The sequence below is a fragment of the Rhamphochromis longiceps genome, linkage group LG17 (genome assembly GCF_057381845.1).
Source record: "Rhamphochromis longiceps isolate RC_006_pf linkage group LG17, R_longiceps_female_GT1.1, whole genome shotgun sequence".
NCBI classification, from domain to species: domain Eukaryota; kingdom Metazoa; phylum Chordata; class Actinopteri; order Cichliformes; family Cichlidae; genus Rhamphochromis; species Rhamphochromis longiceps.
The window spans coordinates 41176774-41197482 of record NC_140573.1 but is presented as its reverse complement, the minus strand read 5'-3'; the positions used below and the strand labels follow the sequence as shown (position 1 = coordinate 41197482).

The 20709-nt window shown below is 45.3% G+C and overlaps 1 protein-coding gene across 4 annotated transcripts in view; it reads right to left on the bottom strand.

Annotated features, from left to right (window-relative positions):
* fcho1 (FCH and mu domain containing endocytic adaptor 1) overlaps window positions 1-751 on the bottom strand; it is a 61727-nt gene extending 60976 nt beyond the window's left edge. For 2 of the 4 annotated variants that reach the window (XM_085386995.1, XM_085386998.1), the window contains exon 1: window positions 643-751. The gene's annotated coding sequence lies outside the window, so the exon portion shown is untranslated. Of the gene's footprint in view, window positions 1-443; window positions 621-642 lie in introns of those variants that run through there. The other 2 variants (XM_085386996.1, XM_085386997.1) reach the window with 2 other exon arrangements.
* Window positions 752-20709: the final 19958 nt, after the last annotated feature.

Genomic DNA, 20709 nt, shown 5'->3' with positions numbered 1-20709 from the left:
GATCTGTGATGTCCAGCAGTTAAACCCAGGACTGGTTCTGATCCACCTCGCTGGTCACGCACATGCAGCTGATATTAGCAGCTGCTTTCAGGTTATCACAGACAGACCTGTACGAGCATACAGTATTTTAAACTCTTAAACGCCAGTACCAATACCGGCCTATAAGTCAAAGGTTTCCATGATTGCATAAACTTGTCTAGTAACAATCATCACAACGACAGACAACCTGCTTCAGCATGCAGGAAACCCCATCGAGCAGTTCAACTCCCAATAACAACCCTGTGGCAATAAATTCACTCAAATGACTGCAAAGTAGCATCACAGAGCAGAAACAGCCTCTCAGTGCGAGACAGGATATTAAACACATTTATGTTAGCAGGACCAAAAACAAAGTGTTTCTGCGGAAACATTAAGATAAAGCTCAGCTTCTGGCCATAGCTTACATTTTATACCCACGTACTTGTCTCACCCAAGTTTCTCCTTCAGCGTTAGCTGGATTTCCCTCGCTTCATATGTCAAACAAGCGTGTCTACTACTGCCCGATATTTTCAATAGCGGTGCACTAGCGCAGTCTTTCTAGGCTATTTCTGCCTGCAGAGAATGTCACAAAGGAAGGCAGGAGGAAAATGAAGAACGTATCACCTGCACGGAGTTTTCAGACACAGCTTATCGTACATTTTCCATCCCCGGGCTTTCAGCGGACCCTGAGCGGTTTGACGTTAGTAGTAGAAATTCACCAGGCAGTTTCCAGTGTGAGCGCAAACTCCCTCCCAGCTCAGCGCTGATTGGCTACTCCTCCCTTCAATCAGAGAGGAACGCGGAGTAGGCATAGCAACCACAAGAAGGCGGGTTTAATAGTGTATACCGGCAGCCCATTGGATCACTTCTCCACAAAATCGAGAATATACAATTTAATAGGAACCTGAACCCTTTATGCGTTTGTACAACAAATTCAACAACAGCTCGTCAAAGTTCAGCCAACGAACAACTGAAGCATTTAAACGCTGATCATTTCTGTCTTTGTTCTTCATTCTCCATCAGCGTCGCCTTTGAAACTTTTGAATGGGAAACGGTAAATATTACCACTCAGACACTTTTCTGTTTCCACAACAGATGTTGCAGCTGTTAATTTAAACCAGGGGCCTCAAACTTAAATGAGCTGTGGGCCCCTGCCGGCACTGTCTTCTCATTTGAGGGCCACTTTGGTGTTCAAGTAGTGCAAAGAAACAAACAAACAAGAAAAAACCCACAAATATTTCTGAAAATGTGGTGTTTTGGTTGTTTTTTTACATTTCAAATATTGTATAACAGGACAAAACTGCAAACATTTTACACACACCAGTACCTCATGCCCAATGAATAAAGCCAAATGCCAATATAGTGAAGTGGAACTTTTCTCGGGAAAAGCATGTTTGGGATGTGTCCACTTAGAAATTAATAATAATAATAATTGTAAAACAGAAATATCCTCTGGGTTTAATTCTTTCACCATGGCTCCTTTATTGAGATCAAACCAACATTTTAATTCATAAATCCACTGGGAGGTAACCTCCAAATTAACTTCCACGTATTCTCATTGAACATCTAAAGAACTTTCAAGTTAACTGCAATGTTATTTTCCCAAACTGGTTAAACAAATGAGAATTTTCCTAAGAGGTAGGCCTTAACCACGTCTATTTCTGTTGTTTTTGAAGTACCATATTCACTAGCTACCTGACTTTGGGAGAGACTACCCTCAGCAGTGCAGTGGGAAAGAATCAGGTGGAAAAATAGAGACTACTTTAATCAACCAGAGACATCAGGTACATCCGGGCATGTGCCCAGGATACAAGAGTGAGTGTCTGCAGCTGTCTGTATAACATGGTGGCGGCTCTGCCGTGGTTTGGGGCTGCATTTCAGCCAGTGGTACTGGAGCGCTTGCATTAAAGCATTAAAACTGATGTAATTATGAATGCTGAAGAGTATTCTAAGATTCTGTTGCACCATCTGGAAAACATCTGATTGCCAACAGCTTAATTTTTCAGCATGACAATGACCCAAATACACTGCCAATGCAGTTATGCAGTCATAGATTGGCCTCCCCAGATCCCAGAGCTCAACATTATTGAATCAATGTGGATCATCTTGATCAGAGAACAGAACAAAAGTCAGACAACATCCAAAGAAGAGCTTTGAATGTCCTTCAAGAAGCCTGGAAAACTGTTCCTGAACACTACGTATACCAAACACTGACTCATACAGCCTTACTCTACTTCCATGGACGTATGCATATATTTCCACTATATTTCAAATCAATGCATCTATTTTGATTTTCATGGAAATGTAAAGAAATCAGGACTGGCTCAGGGCTTCAATCATTTATCATCTCATGTCACCATCAGAGTAAATCTTAGCTGTAGCACAGTTAATGATGTCTGTGATTTAAAAGAGAATATATTTTTTTTGTAATAAGAATTCTCTGCTCTAACTTTAACAAGTGTTTAAAAAAGCAGTGATTTACAGGTTTACTAGCCAGTAGATCATGAAATAAAGAATTAACCTTGAAAGATTAATTTTAAGACATTTCCAGCCTGAATGCATGAATGAGTGCAGCAACCAAAATATTTTTTCAGCGGGGCAGGTGGCAGAAATATATTAACCCTCATGCCAGCCTCCTAATGAAAATCAGATGGTGGAGACACTGACAGAAGGCTTTCAGCAGGTGATGGTTTCAGGCTGACTGACTGCGAGAAGGTAAAACGAGTGTTCTCCATCAGTTCCTCAGTGAGGCCTGTAAGATACACATGAAGCTGATGGAGAGGGTTAAAATAGCAGTAGACTGCTGATTTTTTTTCAAAAGATAAGGACACAACTTTATTATATAAACATTCAATACAGTTCTCAGGGTTAAAAATGGTATGAGGGTGTAGTTGTGTCTCATTTCAACACGGCCCACTTCTGCAATTAAAAAAAAAATCTACCCATAAATGTGAACTGCAAAAATGCAGGTCCAGACTCAGCATGGCACTGCTCACATGGGGTCTGTAATGTTTGTGCAGCAGGAGAAACGTTTGTCAAATTAAGCCGACTGCAAGCAAGAATGAGCCAAGCAGGGAGAGCAGGAGTTATTTTAATACACAGGTGTGTCCAGACCTGCTGAGAGATGCATCAGGGAACAGCAGCCCTTATTTCTGCGAGAGGCATGAAATGCATAAAAGTGTGGCGTTGCTTTGGTTGATGCCCTCACCACATGCAAAGCTGCTGCCACTCACTGCTGTGCACCTTCACTTGCCCTTTCTGGTGCTGTTATACATCAGACAGGAGCAGTGAGGGTTTCTCTGCTGGAGGCGTTGATGCTCGATTCAACGATTAGCGGTGCAATATTGCAATCCACACCGGGTGCAGGAGAACATCATGTCAAAAGCACTGAAGTGCAGCTCAGCTTTAATGTTAGAGTCAGTGCTATTTCCTGTGAGATGGTTAGATTAGATCACTTCCACCTTCACAGTTTGCACGAGTCGACAGCGAACCACAAAGTCACGGAAGATATTTTAAGATGTCTTAACGTGAGACATAATAAACAAAATGTACATCACGTCGGGCATTTTTCACGCATGTGTTGAGAGAAAGAGGATCTGCAGGATGCTGGCACAGAAGCTGTGCGATCGCTCTTTTTGCAAGCAGTGTGACTGCCATTTCCTCCTCTTCCATCTGCAAACACAAATGAAACGGGGGATAATTATCAGAGCCTTTAATCCCCGGCAAAATCTCACAAATAAAATGAAACGAGCTGTTGAATTTAATTACGTATCATCAATCCCTGCCACCTGTTGCTGTGTCTATTCTTATCCCGCTCGACTGTCGCTTCTGACACCGGCCGATGTGCTCTCATTTGTCTCCCTCTAAAGGCTCTTTGTGAACATGTCCTCACTCGTAACATTAGTACTCTTTAAAGGATATATTTAAAGGCGCTGGAACGATTTCAGATGGCACATAAGGGAGTTTCGTCACTTCATGGCCATTTTTCTTTCTGCTGTCTACCTAATTTGGTCTGTTTGAAATGGAGTTTAACAGGAATTGAACTGAAACAGACTCAAAGTGATGGCCGGACACACCGGTTGTTGCATTATTTCTTGTTTGTTTATTTTGCATTCAAATAGGATGCTGCTCTGCTTCTAGTATCTAGCGAATGAGGTCCACGGTATGGCCACAGGCTCTGCATCACCTCTCCTCCAGTGCTTCTCCCTGCTCCTGCTCTCAGCAGGCACTTTCAAATCAGCTTAACTCCTGCTTGAACAGGCAGGCAATTAAAGCTGGCGAGACAGAGGACGGAGACCACTGCTCAAAAAGCACACACAGACAAAACAAACCTTCTTTCCCCCTAAGTGGTCCTCCGAACTCCCCAGGAGACCCAGAGCGCTATCTATCCATCTGTGGTAATAAGTGCCTTGTGCCACGTCTCAGTGATATCATTGCCTTTGTCTGGCTGTCCCTCAGGGCTGGGATTGTGTCTCTCTGTGGGCCCTGTTGGCCTGTGGAGAGGTGTTGCAGAGAGATGGCTGCTCATGTCTGTGAAGAGGAAGCGACATCTGTTGGTAAAGGAAACTCGAAACGCCTCTTAGATTAAATGATCATTTTTCTTTCGTTGCTTTCAAGAACATCCACCTATTCATGGATACTTTACCTACTTTATGTATTATTGTTTCTGTGCTTATTTTTTGGATGAGACAAGGAAGCAGATCCTCTCCCTCCATCTCACCCTATCCCTACCATCCTCTTCTGTCACAGCAGGACACGTCCTCCTTCACTACAGTCTTAGTCTTCCTCTTTCCTCCTGCCGAGCAGCCTTTAGCATCCTTTGTCTAATATATCCACTTTCCCCACTCAACCCAGGCTGTCCCTCCGTCATACTCATTTCTAATCTTATCCATCTCGCTCACTTTTAGCATCTTTGCCTCTGCCATCGGTGTAACTAATTACTTTGCTGCCCATCCAGATAAATTATATTTTTTTTTTACTCAGTTCTTAAAGGTATCACATTATTGGTTTCGATGCCCTGCAGGAGGGCTACATTTCTAAACTAAAAACAATCCGCACTCTGAAATAAGGTTTAAGAGAATCAGAATCAGAATCAGAATGGGTTTATTGCCAGATGTTGAGGTTTACAACATTAGGAAATTGCTGCGGTGCTTCAGTGCAGACAATAAGAATTAAAGTGCTATGTAGAAAGAAAGATATGTGCATGAGATATACATGAGATATATACATGAGAATAAGAATTATGAGTGCTACGTAGAAAGATATATACATGAGTGCAGGTGGTGATCAGTGCCAAACATGAAATGATGCAGTGACACAGCGTAGGGTCATGTGTTAGTGGCGGGGACAATCATGTGGTTATTGTTCATGTGTCCAACAGCAGAGGGGAAGAAACTGTTCTTGTGGCGAGAGGTTCTGGTGCGAATGGACCGGAGCCTCCTGCCTGAGGGGAGCAGGTCAAACAGACTGTGTCCAGGGTGAGAAGGGTCAGCTGAGATCCGGGCTGCACGCCGCAGTGTCCTGGAGGTGTACAGGTCCTGCAGAGATGGGAGTCTGCAGCCAATCACCTTCTCAGCAGAGCGCACAACACACTGCAGTCTCTGTTTGTCCCTGATAGTGGCTCCAGCGTACCACACGGTGATGGAGGAGGTGAGGATGGACTCAATGATTGCAGTGTAGAATTGCATCATCGTCCGTGTTGGCAGGTTGAATTTCTTCAGCTGCCTCAGGAAGTACATCCTCTGCTGGGCTTTCTTGATGACGGAGGTGATGGTGGGCTCCCACTTCAGGTCCTGGGTGATGGTGGTACCCAGGAAGCGGAATGAGTCCACAGAGGTGATGGGGGTGTCAGTCAGGATGATGGGGGGGAGTGGGGCTGTGTGCTTCCTGAAGTCCACAATAATCTCCACTGTCTTCTGGGCATTCAGCACCAGGTTGTTGTGGCTGCACCAGGACACCAGACGTTCAACCTCCCTCCTGTAGGCAGACTCGTCCCCGTCCGAGATGAGCCCAATGACGGTGGTGTCATCTGCGAACTTGATTAGCTTGACAGACTGGTGGGTGGAGGTGCAGCAGTTGGTGTACAGGGAGAAGAGCAGAGGAGAAAGAACACAGCCCTGAGGGGAGCCGGTGCTGATGGTCCGGGAGTCCGAGACATTCTTTCCCAGCCTCACATGCTGCTTCCTGTCCGTCAGGAAGTCAGTGATCCACCGGCAGATGGGATCAGGCACATTCATCTGGGAAAGCTTGCCTCGGAGATGGTCTGGAAGGATGGTGTTGAAGGCAGAGCTGAAGTCCACAAACAGGATCCTGGCGTAGGTTCCTGGGGAGTCCAGATGCTGCAGGATGAAGTGTAGGGCCATGTTGATGGCGTCGTCTACAGACCTGTTGGCTCTATATGCAAACTGCAGGGGGTCCAGGAGGGGGGCCGTGAGGGTCTTGAGATGGGAGAGAACTAGGCGCTCAAATGACTTCATGACCACAGATGTCAGAGCCACGGGTCTGTAGTCATTTAGTCCAGTGATCCTAGGTTTCTTGGGGACAGGGATTATGGTAGAGGACTTGAAGCAGGCAGGCACATGACATGCCTGCAGTGAGGAGTTGAAGATGCCAGAAAACACTGGGGCCAGCTCGTTTGCACAGTGTCTGAGGGTGGCAGGAGACACACCGTCTGGGCCGGGAGCTTTCCGAGCATTCAGACTCCTAAACTGCTTCCTCACATCTGCTTCATGAATATGAAGAGTTGTGGTCGGAGGAGGTGGTGTGAAATCCTCTTTTGTGTGGGGTGAGGGGGCGGGTGTTGCAGGTGAACAGTTTGAAGGTGGTGATGGCTCTATGGAGGGGGGAGAGGTGGGGGAATGAGTGTCCAAAGTGCCTCTATTGTTGGGGTCGTTGGAGGTGTGAAGGCTGCCTGATGGCTCGTCAAAACGGCAGTAGAAGTCGTTAAGGGTGTTGGCTAAGAGCAAGTCATCAGTGGAGTGGGGGGTTTTAGGCTTGTAGTTGGTGATATTCCTAAAACCTTTCCACACAGAGGCCGAGTCATTCTCTGAGATCTGCTGCTGCATCTTCTCAGAGTGCTGATGTTTGGCAATGTCCACTTCTTTAGTGAACCTGTACTTGGCCTCTCTGTAGCAGTCCCTGTCTCCGCTTCTGAACGCCTTACTCTTTTCCAGCCACAGCTTTTTGAGTTTAGGAGTAAACCAGGGTTTGTCATTGTTATAACTCACCCTGGTGCGTGATGGCACAATGCTGTCCTCACAGAAGTGGATATAGGAGGTGACAGTGTCCGTAAACTCGTCCAAGCTGTTAGAAGCAGCCTTCATTGTGTCCCAGTCTGTGGTCTCCAAACACGTGCGAAGCTCCTCCACAGCCTCGTTGCTCCACAGTTTTTTGGTCCTCACGACAGGTTTGGAGAGCTTCAGCCTCTGTCTGTACGTGGGGATCAGGTGGATCATGACGTGGTCAGAAAGTCCGAGTGAAGCGCGCGGCACCGCGCGATAGGCCCCGCTGATCGTGCTGTAGCAGTGGTCCAATGTCCTCTCCTCTCTGGTCGGGCATTTAATATACTGCTTGTATTTCGGAAGCTCATGGCTCAGATTGGCTTTGTTAAAGTCCCCAAGAGCAATGATGAGAGAGTCCGGGTATGTCCGCTCCATGTGGAGAATCTGCTCCGCGAGTGCGCACTGAGCTGCTTGCGCATCCGCGTCTGGCGGGATGTAAACAGCGGCCAGGATGAATGAAGCAAACTCCCGCGGAGAATAAAACGGTTTGCAGTGAATAAAAAGATATTCCAGAGAGGGAGAGCAGTGCTGAGCAATCACTGTTACATCTGTGCACCAGCCACTATTGATGTAGAAGCAGACACCTCCACCTTTGGTTTTACCGGAGAGAGCGGCCTGCCGGTCCGCGCGCAGCAGATGAAAGCCCTCCAGCTTGAGCGCGCAGTCCGGGATGTCCTCACTGAGCCACGACTCCGTAAAACATAAGACACAGGAGGAGGCAAAGTCTCTGTTCATGCTTCTCATCAGGGCCAGTTCGTCTATCTTATTCCAGAGTGAGCGTACATTAGAAAGGAAGATCCCAGGAAGGGCCGTTCTCAGTCCGCGTCTCCTCAAACGCACGAGTACGCCGGCTCTAACGCTGGAAACCTTTTAACCATCCAACCAATGTTCCCTCTAATGTTTCATGTGTCTGAGCGAACACACAAACTCCCTGAGCGGACACTTGGACCACTGTGAGCAGCAGCAGACGTGTGCACTGTGGTCACGCCAGCATCCAATCCATGCAAGTTACATGTTTATTAAAATAATCAAATTACAGCATTTACATTTATGTTAGACTACTTTTAATTAACTGCTTTAGCCCACTTACAGTGAAAAATTGAAAAAGTCTTGTTCATGACCTGTGCAGCATGTTAACACTATTGGAAGGAAAAATAACTTGAACTCTAATTTTGAAAACACAACTTTCTTTTTTCTTTTTTTTTATAAAGCTCTGACTTGTATTATGAGTCTGTGGTCTGGGAGAGAGTCTGTAACTCTGTCTGCAAATACAGTAAATAATGACCAATGCTGGGCAATTAATTACCCAGATAGCAAGGAGACATTGAACAGATGTTGATTTTCCATCTGAACCATCAGAATCGTCAGGATTGAAATGTCAACACAAAACCAATGTTGAAACAACATTGAAATACTGATGAAACCTGACACTGACATTGAAATAACATTGATTCACTGTTGTTCTGTCATCGTTGATTGTTGATCTATTTATAGTTGACAAGGTGACAACAATCACGTTGAAAAACCATCGATTTATGGTTGAGCGGGAAATTAAAGCTGCTACCATTGGACTATTCCGCAGCACCCCTATCACATTGGTACATCCCTCCAGGTAACCATTGTCTTGTACAGTAGAGCGGGACATTAGATTTACTCTCAGCGGAATTGACCGGAGAAGGCATCAGTTCATGCACTGCACTGGCCTGCACCACGATTAGTATAAGGTAGGAATGAATGACTTTTGTTCTATTCGTTATTTCCACGGTTGCATTTGAATAACAGTAAAACAAAAAACAAAAAAAAACTTGTTAATGTAAAGTTTCGGATAAAATGTGGGAGCCCGAAATTGTGTCTACTTTCATCTTACAATCCGGCAACAAATAAATTGCACTGCAAACAAAGTCTATCAACAAAGAAAACATTTTCGTTTCATACTTTTCCGTTATATTCCCTTACAAAGCTAGCTTTAACGCTTCGAGGGTTCCTTTGTTCTTGCCGTCGCCTCGGCGCTTGACCCAGACTTTCGCTCTGTAGTTGCTTTTTAGCATAGTACTACAAAAAAACTGTAAATCTGTGATATATGATTGATAAACGTAAAGGTAACTGTATAAATGTGTTCAATGACTTTGTTACTTTTAATGATTGGTGAGCACCCGCTTCGATTCGCACTCAATTCAAACTTTACGTTGCACGCTCACCTAACATGCGTTTGCAGCAGAGTGAAGCTGACCCCCCACCCACTTGAAACGTAAAGGCAAATAGGCGGAGCGGTTAGTGCTACGTTTGTGCAGATTTGTGCAGGTAAAATTAGCGTTTGTGCTGCTACGGTTTCCGAGATATTAAACTTTATTTTATATGTCATTCAAAGGTCACCATCCCCCCAGACTGCTCCAAAACGGGCCAAAATGGTCTACTTTTTTAGTGCTACGTTTGTGCTGATTTGTGCAGGTAAAATTAGCGTTTGTGCTGCTTCTGTTTTAAAGATATTAATGAAAATGTAAAGGTCAACCAGCCCCCCCACATTACCCAAATCCAACAAAAGTGGTATCAAACGTTTGTGCTACGTTTGTGCTGGTTTGTGCTGCAAAGATTTTCGTTTGTGCTGCTATCATTTTAAAGATATTAATAACAATTTCTAGAGGTCATCAGAGGTCAACCAGCCCCCCCACATTAATTAAATCAAACAAAATGGGTGTCAATCAACTGTGCTACGTTTGTGCTGGTTTGTGCAGGTAAAATTAGCGTTTGTGCTGCTTCTGTTTTAAAGATATTAATGAAAATGTAAAGGTCAAAAGGTCAACCAGCCCCCCCACATTACCCAAATCCAACAAAAGTGGTATCAAACGTTTGTGCTACGTTTGTGCTGGTTTGTGCTGCAGAAATTTTTGTTTGTGCCGTTATTATTTTAAAGATATTAACAAAAATTTCTAGAGGTCAACCAGCCCCCCCATATTAATGGAATCAAACAAAATGGATGTCAAACGTTTGTGCTGGTTTGTGCTGCAAAAATGTTTGTTTGTGCTGCTAGCATTTTAAAATGTTTAATAAAATAACGTCTTGATGCGTGCTTAATCATCCAGGTAAGTAAATCCCAAAAGGTTGATTCTGTTCATCTGGACATTTTCAGTTGGAGAAACGTTTCGTCACTCATCCAAGTGACTTCTTCAGTCTCAGCTGACTGCAGGTTTCCCCAACCTTATAAACACCCGTGAGTGAAGTTGCCCCCCCTACCTTCTTCAAATCGAACAAAATTGATGTCAAACATTTGTCCTGCAAATTATTTTGTTTGTGCAGGTTATGTTTCCCTAATTTTATAAACAGTACATGTACAGTGAGAGAGAGATGTTACATCTGTCTTCACTTGCATCCCAGTCATAGAAGCGTTGGAGGTCGTTCATAAGAGATTACAGGATCATCCCAACCTCAGCAACAGGACCACTCTCAGCACTGATCAGTTGTGTTTGCTTTTGGAACTGTCTTAATTCCACCTATTTTGCATAAGGGTCAGTACAGGCAGAAATCTAGGTGTGCCATGGGTTCCCACAGGCCCCTGGTCAAAGTCACCAAACCAGTTCGTAAGCAGGTACAGGTGTGGCCAGAAGGGTCCTCAGAGGCACTGCTTTTCCACCACAGGCCGCCACACACGACAACACCACAGACTTTCAGGAATATACAGAAACTGTCACTGCCTACATCCCAAAATGCATCGATGATGTCACAGAGACCAGGACTATCACTGTCTGGGCCAATCAGAAACCATGGCTCACAGGTCAGGTTTAAATGCTCCTAAAGTTGAAAAATGCAAGCCTTCAGAGCCGGGAATTAGGTGAGTCTAAGAACAGCAAGGGCAAACCTGTCACGTGGCATCAGCTACAGCAAAGCTTCAGCGACAGCAGAGATACTTGGAGGCAGTGGCAAGGAATACAAACCATCACAGACTACAAGCCCACTCTACAGACCGTGGTGACACAATCCCCAGACAGTGTGTGGAGATCCCTCCACCATCATTACTGAACCCAAGAAGTCATCTATCTCCTGCTTTAAGGACTACCGTCCTGTCAAACTCACCTCCATCATTATTAAGTTAAGTGCTTTGAACGGTTAGTCATGCATCAAATCAAATTATTGCTTTCCCCCAACCTGGATCCATTTCAGTTCGCATACCGGTCAAAACGCTCAACCGATGATGGAATTTCAACTGCCCCTCACTCAGCCCTCACACACCTGAACACTAGAGACTCATATGTCAGAGTGCTGTTCATAGACTTCAGTTCAGCATTCAACACCATCATTCCCCAGCAACTCATTCACAAACTGGATCTGCTGGGGATCAGCACCTTGCTGTATAACGGGCTGCTAGATTTCTTGACAGGAAGACAGCAGACAGTACGGGTCAACAGCAACACCTCCAGCCCAAGAACACGGAATACGGGGGCTACCCAAGGATGTGTGTTGAGCTCCCTTCTCTTCACTCTGCTGACCCACGACGAGATCTACTACAGGGGTGAAGTTAACCATCTGCCAGAGTGGTACAGCAACAACAACCTGTCCCTGAATGTGGAGAAGACCAACAGTGACTCTACTTCCTCTGCAAACTGAGAAGCACAAGAGATTCAACCCCCATTATGAGCACCTTTTACAGAGGCACAGTTGAGAGTATCCTCACCAGCTGCATCACTGTGTGGTATGACTCCTGCATTGGGTTCTGCAGGAAAAAATGACAACGGGTAGTGAGAGCAGCCGAGAGCATTGTGGGGACCTCTCTTGCCTCCCTCCCCAGGAGATCTACTGCACCTGCCTCATCTGGAAGGTCGTCTCCATTACAGGTGACTCCACTCATCCCTTCAACAGCGTCTTCAGTTTGCTGCCATCAGGAAGGATACTGAAGAGCCTCCGGGGCAGAACCAGCAGACTGAGAGACAGCTTCGTCCATCGGGCTGTCAGGATGCTGACCATCTCTAGATCGAGAAGGGGGGCCCAAGGGTACATCTTTCGCCATCCTACAATGCTGTGATTGTAGCCATTCCCCACTTTCTGTGAATGGTACTCATGGCCATTGATCAATAGGCTTTGATTAGTTGTCATTGATCAATGGTCATAAGAATTTGCATACTAACAATCATGGAATTAACCCCCCAGCACATTGTTCATTCAGTGGCGCTAGTTTCCTTCACTATGCAAATGTACTGTTTATATGGTTGGGGAAACCTGCAGTCAGCTGAGACTGAAGAAGTCACTTGGATGAGTGACGAAACGTTTCTCCAACTGAAAATGTCCAGATGAACAGAATCAACCTTTTGGGATTTACTTACCTGGATGATTAAGCACGCATCAAGACGTTATTTTATTAAACATTTTAAAATGCTAGCAGCACAAACAAACATTTTTGCAGCACAAACGTTTGACATCCATTTGTTTGATTCCATTAATATGGGGGGGCTGGTTGACCTCTAGAAATTTTTGTTAATATCTTTAAAATAATAACGGCACAAACAAAAATTTCTGCAGCACAAACGTAGCACAAACGTTTGATACCACTTTTGTTGGATTTGGGTAATGTGGGGGGGCTGGTTGAACTTTTGACCTTTACATTTTCATTAATATCTTTAAAACAGAAGCAGCACAAACGCTAATTTTACCTGCACAAACCAGCACAAACGTAGCACAGTTGATTGACACCCATTTTGTTTGATTTAATTAATGTGGGGGGGCTGGTTGACCTCTGATGACCTCTAGAAATTGTTATTAATATCTTTAAAATGATAGCAGCACAAACGAAAATCTTTGCAGCACAAACCAGCACAAACGTAGCACAAACGTTTGATACCACTTTTGTTGGATTTGGGTAATGTGGGGGGGCTGGTTGACCTTTACATTTTCATTAATATCTTTAAAACAGAAGCAGCACAAACGCTAATTTTACCTGCACAAATCAGCACAAACGTAGCACTAAAAAAGTAGACCATTTTGGTTTGTTTTGGAGCAGTCTGGGGGGATGGTGATGTCATCAGCAAAAAATATAACTTTTAATATCTCCGATACTGTAGCAGCACAAACGCTAATTTTACCTGCACAAATCAGCACAAACGTAGCACTAAAAAAGTAGACCATTTTGGCCCGTTTTGGAGCAGTCTGGGGGGATGGTGACCTTTGAATGACCTATAAAATAAAGTTTAATATCTCGGAAACCGTAGCAGCACAAACGCTAATTTTACCTGCACAAATCTGCACAAACGTAGCACTAACCGCTCCGCCTATTTGCCTTTACGTTTCAAGTGGGTGGGGGGTCAGCTTCACTCTGCTGCAAAAGCATGTTAGGTGAGCGTGCAACGTAAAGTTTGAATTGAGTGCGAATCGAAGTGGGTGCTCACCAATCATTAAAAGTAACAAAGTCATTGAACACATTTATACAGTTACCTTTACGTTTATCAATCATATATCACAGATTTACAATTGTTTGTAGTACTATGCTAAAAAGCAACTACAGAGCGAAAGTCTGGGTCAAGCGCCGAGGCGACGGCAAGAACAAAGGAACCCTCAAATAGGGCTGGGCCATATTATACCGTTCACGGTAATACCGGTATAATGTTAGGCAACGATAGGAAAATGAAATATCGCGATAGAATATGAGTAAAACGCGCATGCGCAGTGCCTTTGTTTTCATACGCACATGGCCGATTGTTGAGTGAAACAGATGAACCAGAATTGGTTTGTAAAAATGGTGCAACTTCAGTGATGTGGAACTGGTTTGGTGTTTGTCCGTCAGATACACGACAAAGCACATTTTTTTTTGAAGAACATGCAAGCGGCCGTCGGACTAAGATGCCCTTAAATCTGGGAGTAATCTGGGTCCTAAACTCCGTATTCTTCATCTTTAATAAAACGATCAGCATTGCTGCTTTACCAGGTGTAACTGAAGTTTAACTTCCAGGCATCCATGAAAACAAAATGTATTACATTTAACGGAGTTAGAAGTTAGCAGGAAGCTAGCGGAAGTTAGCTCGCTAGTTTCGCTAGTTACCTAAGCATGATATTGCATGTTCTGACTGAGAGATTTCTGAAAAAAATCAAACGTACAGCTCTGCTATCACTTCCAACATAAATGAAGACAGGAAACTAAACAGCAGTGACGTTTGTAGGGTTACTGAAGTTGGGCTAGCTGGTATATAATAATGTGCTACGTGATCGCTAGCGACACAGCTATGTTAGCATAACATAAACAGTGAAGCTGGAGGACGAACACTAACACTTTTCCACTTATAAAAGTTAACGTTAAGGTTCCTCATGGTTAGAGACAAATGCAATCGCATGGCAGGATGCTGTAAAAGGACCAATCTTCAGTCAGGAGAACAACTGAGATAATCCATCCACAATACGAGGTTAGTCATATACTGCAACAACATGGGAATAGAGCAGCTGCCAGAGAATTCAACATTAATGAATCAATGGTACAGAAGTGGAGGAAGCAAGAAGAATGAGTTTAATAAAGTTTGATTTATCTGACTGCTTTGTTTCGCGTAATGTGCCTTATAATCCTGGGCACCCTATGGTCCGAAAAATACGTACTGCACACTACAGTTTAATGTTGCAAAGCACCTCTTATGTCAGCCCATTTCTACTGGAAATGCCTTTTGGTTAAACTTTCAGCAAGGAATTTGCATTTGCACTGTTACATTTTTATAAAGCTTTAATGTACATAAAAACCAGCTTCTTGTTTAAGTGAAAATAAATGATAGGTTGTCTTTTTGCGCTAGTAATGTTGTGGAGTTGTATTTTGTCTCGCATCAATTATATCGTCGGTTATATCGTTATCGCAAATTTTCAAATATATATCGTGATAAATATTTTTGGCCATATCGCCCTGCTCTACCCTCGAAGCGTTAAAGCTAGCTTTGTAAGGGAATATAACGGAAAAGTATGAAACGAAAATGTTTTCTTTGTTGATAGACTTTGTTTGCAGTGCAATTTATTTGTTGCCGGATTGTAAGATGAAAGTAGACACAATTTCGGGCTCCCACATTTTATCCGAAACTTTACATTAACAAGTTTTTTTTTGTTTTTTGTTTTACTGTTATTCAAATGCAACCGTGGAAATAACGAATAGAACAAAAGTCATTCATTCTTACCTTATACTAATCGTGGTGCAGGCCAGTGCAGTGCATGAACTGATGCCTTCTCCGGTCAATTCCGCTGAGAGTAAATCTAATGTCCCGCTCTACTGTACAAGACAATGGTTACCTGGAGGGATGTACCAATGTGATAGGGGTGCTGCGGAATAGTCCAATGGTAGCAGCTTTAATTTCCCGCTCAACCATAAATCGATGGTTTTTCAACGTGATTGTTGTCACCTTGTCAACTATAAATAGATCAACAATCAACGATGACAGAACAACAGTGAATCAATGTTATTTCAATGTCAGTGTCAGGTTTCATCAGTATTTCAATGTTGTTTCAACATTGGTTTTGTGTTGACATTTCAATCCTGACGATTCTGATGGTTCAGATGGAAAATCAACATCTGTTCAATGTCTCCTTGCTATCTGGGTTCTTCAAAAAAGTAACTGAGTTTTGCAAACAACAAAGTTTTTGCAGCTGTTTTGTTATGATGATTTCTGATATGAGGTTCAGTTCTACGGTGGTGATCGCAGGGTGTGCACAGGTCAAGTGCCACTATGACCCTCCAGAAATTAACGAGGACAGGGGATGATCGTTCAGCTCTTTAATGGCAGATTTAGCGTGGGTGTGGGTATGTGTGTGTGTGTGGTTCTACAAACAGAATGGAAAATAGAACACAAATTACAATCAAATTATAGACAACAATAATCACCATATAACATATTACAGCCACATACTTGTCTTATAGGCCCTAATACTAAGCTGGCGGCTTTTACTTATAGTCTGAACCATATTTGACAACAAAGAAAATAAACATCTTCCCATCACTTAACTCTTGTGCCCCACTCACTTATGATGCCAACTAAAGAAGGCAAATACACATAACAAATCCCCAACTCAAACTGAACTCAGTTTGGCCTAGGCGAACTTAGCTTAGCTTAGCCCGCTTAGCTTAGCGATAACTTAGCTTATAGAAAATGTACAAACAGAGGACATCCAGAGCAAGAAAACATACAGGCTATCCTTCTTACACAAGAAATATCCTGTAACTCACCAGTCTTATGGACGCACACTCTCATTGAACCCACATAAACTGCTCCCGAGCATAACTTGTGATTCACACTGCCTTCATGAACACCATTTTCCATCCCAGTCAAACATTACTCACAAAACGGCCGCGCCCTCTAGTGGCGAGGCAGAAAACTGCATCACAGTCCTGCCTTCAGAACAGCCGCCCCCAAACTTGCCCTCGCAAGTTTGCAGAATGTCATTTACTGTCCATTTTGTTCTGGTACTGCAGGTAGTCGAATAAGGCGGCTCACTGGGCGTACGTAGGTACGGTCCTTTACGTCCACTTCTGCAGATCGGATCAAACCATCAGCTCCGGGGAATACCCTGTTGATCTTCCCAACAGGCCATGATGCTCTGGGAAGATGGGGATCCACTATCATCACCACAGTGCCCAGCTGGATCGGAGCAGTGTCTTTCTGCCACTTTGACCGTGTCTGCAGTGTAGGCAGGTAGTGGCGTATGAACTGTGTCCAGAAGCGATCGGATAACACCTGACAGGTCCTCCATGATCGTCGTCCAATGAGCTCTGAGTCGTGGTATATCACTTGGGGTAGGGAAGGGTCTAGCCGCCCCATCAGCAACAAATTTGGGGTAATGGGGTCTGGGTCAGCCACGTCTGATGACACGTACCCCAAAGGTTTCGAGTTGAGTATTCCCTCGATCTCGATCAACACTGTTTGGAGTATTTCCTCTTTTACAACCTGTGAGCCCAATGTGGAGGCCAGAGCTGCCTTTATGGACCTGATCTCTCGCTCCCAGGATCCTCCAAAGTGGGGAGAACTGGGAGGGTTAAATCGAAACTTGATCTGCTGCTCTGCTAACTTGCCTTGTAAAGAGGGATGCAGGGCTTTGAAAGTTTCCTGGAGCTCCCGATCCCCACCTCGGAAATTTGTTCCCTGGTCACACAGTATCTCAGCTGGTTTCCCACGACGAGAGACAAATCTTCTTAATGCCATTAGAAATGAGTCGGTGTTGATACTAGACAACACCTCAATATGAATGGCACGAGTCGTCAAGCATTTGAAGAGCAGGCCCCAGCGTTTTTCATTTCTCCGACCAACTTTCACCTGCATTGGCCCAAAGCAGTCGATGCCTGTTGAGAAGAAGGCTGGCTGATGTAATCGTAGGCGTGCAAGGGGAAGGTCAGCCATCTTTGGGTTGGCAGGTTGGGCTCTCCATTTTTGGCACTCAGGGCAGGAGCGCTGTTCGCTTCTTACGGCTTCACGGCCGCGAAGAATCCAGTATTTCCTTCTCAACTCTGCAAACAATCTCTCTGCTCCTGGGTGTTTCAAATCACTGTCAGCCTGTCGGATGAGTAGTCTGGTGACTGGATGTTTAGGGTCCAATACTACTGGATGTATCACAGCAGCTTCCAAATCATGGCATCGTCTGAGACGACCACCTACTCTTATGAGTTGAAGCGACTTATCAAATTCCGGGTCTAGGCAAAACAGACGGCTGGATGAGAGAACTGGTTTCCCAGTGGTCAGGCACTGGATCTCATCAGGGAAACTGTCTTTCTGAGCAGCTCTCAGCAGAATAAGCTCAGCCTCCTTGTAGTTCTCTGATGTGAGATTGTCACCAGCCGCCCCGTGAAGGCACCTGGCTGTTTCTTCCAAAAGCTTGCTAAAACTGGTAAACTGCTGTGCATCAGGCAGGGAGATAGAGTCAGTAGACACAGCTAAGCAAGTTATTGGTTTACGCTGCTCCTCAGCAAAGTCTGTACATGGTGTGGCTGGGTGCTCTGGCCACTGGTCTCGATGTAGCTGCAGAAACGGGGGCCCACATGCCCACCGGGACTGGACTGTGAGGTCTTGTAGCCTTTTACCCCTAGTTAGATCATCTGCCGGATTGTCATATGTTGTCACATAACGCCAAGACTGGCTGTCTGTCAGTTCCTGGATTTCAGCTATCCGAGTTCCCACAAACACCTTGAAATGACAGGACTCTGACTGGATCCATGTTAGGACAGTGGTGGAGTCTGTCCATAACACCACTCTGCATAGTGGTAGGGTGAGCTCTTTGGTCAGCAGGCTAGCAAGTTGAGCTCCAGTCAAGGCTGCACATAGTTCCAGACGTGGCATGGACATCTGCCGTTTAGGGGCCACCCTAGAGCGGGCAGTCAGGAAAGCAACTTCCACCTTTCCAGCAGCATCTTCCGTCCGTAGGTAGGCAACGCTTCCATATGCTTGTTGAGATGCATCGCAGAAGATGTGCAACTCACGCCTACTGTCAGATTTGTCCAGCTCTGGGCTTACATAACAACGTTGTAGACTAATGTCGTCCAGATGTTGCAGCTCACCCTCCCATTCGTTCCATGCCGAGAGCAGGTCACTTGGTAACAGGGGGTCATCCCACTCACGCTTTTTGTCCCACAGCTGCTGGACTAGTACCTTCGCCCTCGTTGTGAAGGGGACGAGAAACCCTAGTGGGTCATACTGACTCGCCAGAACCCGGTAGATGTTTCTCATGGTAGGAGGATTCCTCTCCAACTGCATGGACTTGTAGTGCAGAGTGTCAGAGCAGCAAATCCAGCGCAAACCTAGAGCAGGTTCTTGAGGGTCCATATCAGTTTGATTCAGCCACTGTACGCTGCTCTCCGATCTTATTTCCTTTGGTAGATGGCTGATGAGATCTGGGGTGCTGCTGGCCCACTGTCTGAGCTCAAATCCTCCCTCCGATAATAGTGACCGTAGTTTGTCCACAACCTCTGTGGCCACATCTGGAGAAGAGAAGCTCTGTAACCAGTTGTCAACATAAAAATTCTTCTCAATGGAGTCACGCACATCATCTCCCTGGTCACTGTGGTCATGGACGTGTCGCTGGAGTGCATAAATTGCACAGCACGGTGAGCATGTTGTCCCAAAGGGGAGCACCTGCCATTCATACACCTTGGGATGGGTGTCTCGTTGCAGATCGCGCCAGAGGAAACGTAGTAGTGGCCGGTCCTCAGGCAGTAGTCTCACCTGGTGGAACATCCCCTTGATATCACTGCTAACTGCGATGGAGCGTTCTCTGAAGCGTAGCAGCACACCAAGAAGAGAGGCCCCCAGGATCGGGCCTGGTAAAAGCAGCTCGTTGAGGTTCTGATCCCTATAGGTGAATGAGCAATTAAACACCACACGGTTCTTTCCGTTGTGTGTCACCATGTGGTGGGGGATGAACCATGATTCTGTGGAGGCCCTCATTTCCTCCTCACTGATTTCTCTGACATAGCCTGCTGCTATCAACTTTGCCATCTCCGCTTGATAAGCTTTAGCCTTCTCTGGGTCTCGACTGAGGCGCTTCTCCGTGCCACGTAGATTGGGGAGTACTGCTTCAGGTGGCACCCGGAGTGTAGGCATATCACTGACACGCAGAAGGGGAGTTGAACATCTGTTTACTCCCTCGACATTCAGTCTTGTCGTCTTTGCCTCCAAAAGCCTCATAGCTTGCTCTTCCCTCCGAGACCGTGTCACTAGTTTCTCACTTCGATATGGGAGAGTGTCAAGTTGCCAAAGCCTCTCTACTTGACTATGAAGTTCTGATTGAGGAGAGGCAGTTGAGAGGAAGAGGCACTGTTGTGGTTGAGCAGAGTGCTTAAGGGAGGGGATTGGTCCCTGTAGTACCCAACCAAGTCTAGTCTTGACTGCAGCTGGTCCTCCAGGTAAGCCTAGGCGCACAGGTTTGATGGGCGTTACTAGGTGAGGACAGTCAGAGCCGATCAGAAGGAGTGGCTGGGCATTTGTGAAGGGCTGCAAGGGAAGCCTTCTCAAGTGTCTATATTTCTGTTGAAGTGCCTTCACAGGGTAGGAATGTTCAGCCAAGCCTAGGTCATCTGCTGTGAAGGCTCTCTCAATGGTGAATGTTCTGGATGGTTGGCTGGCAGGGGAGACTTTGACTGTCACTGATGCGCCATGCAAGGTTCTCAATCCTTGTCTCACCGTACGTAGAGTAAGACTCTCTGCCGTGCCCTGTAACTGCAGTCTTTGAGTGGCCTCAGGGAGAAGGATCGTCCTCTCAGATCCATCATCCAATATGGCGAATGTCTCCAGGGTGTGCTCACCGTTCTGCAGCAGCACTTTGGTTATCTTCAGAAGTACTTGGCTACAGCCAGCACGCCGGTCTAGATAAAGTACCTCAGTAGATGGTTTACTCCCAAGCTCAGCGACGTGTTCCATTGGTGGATTGGGTGCAGCAGGTCTGAGATTCACTTCATGCAGGGCCTCTAGGTGTTTTCCCCTGC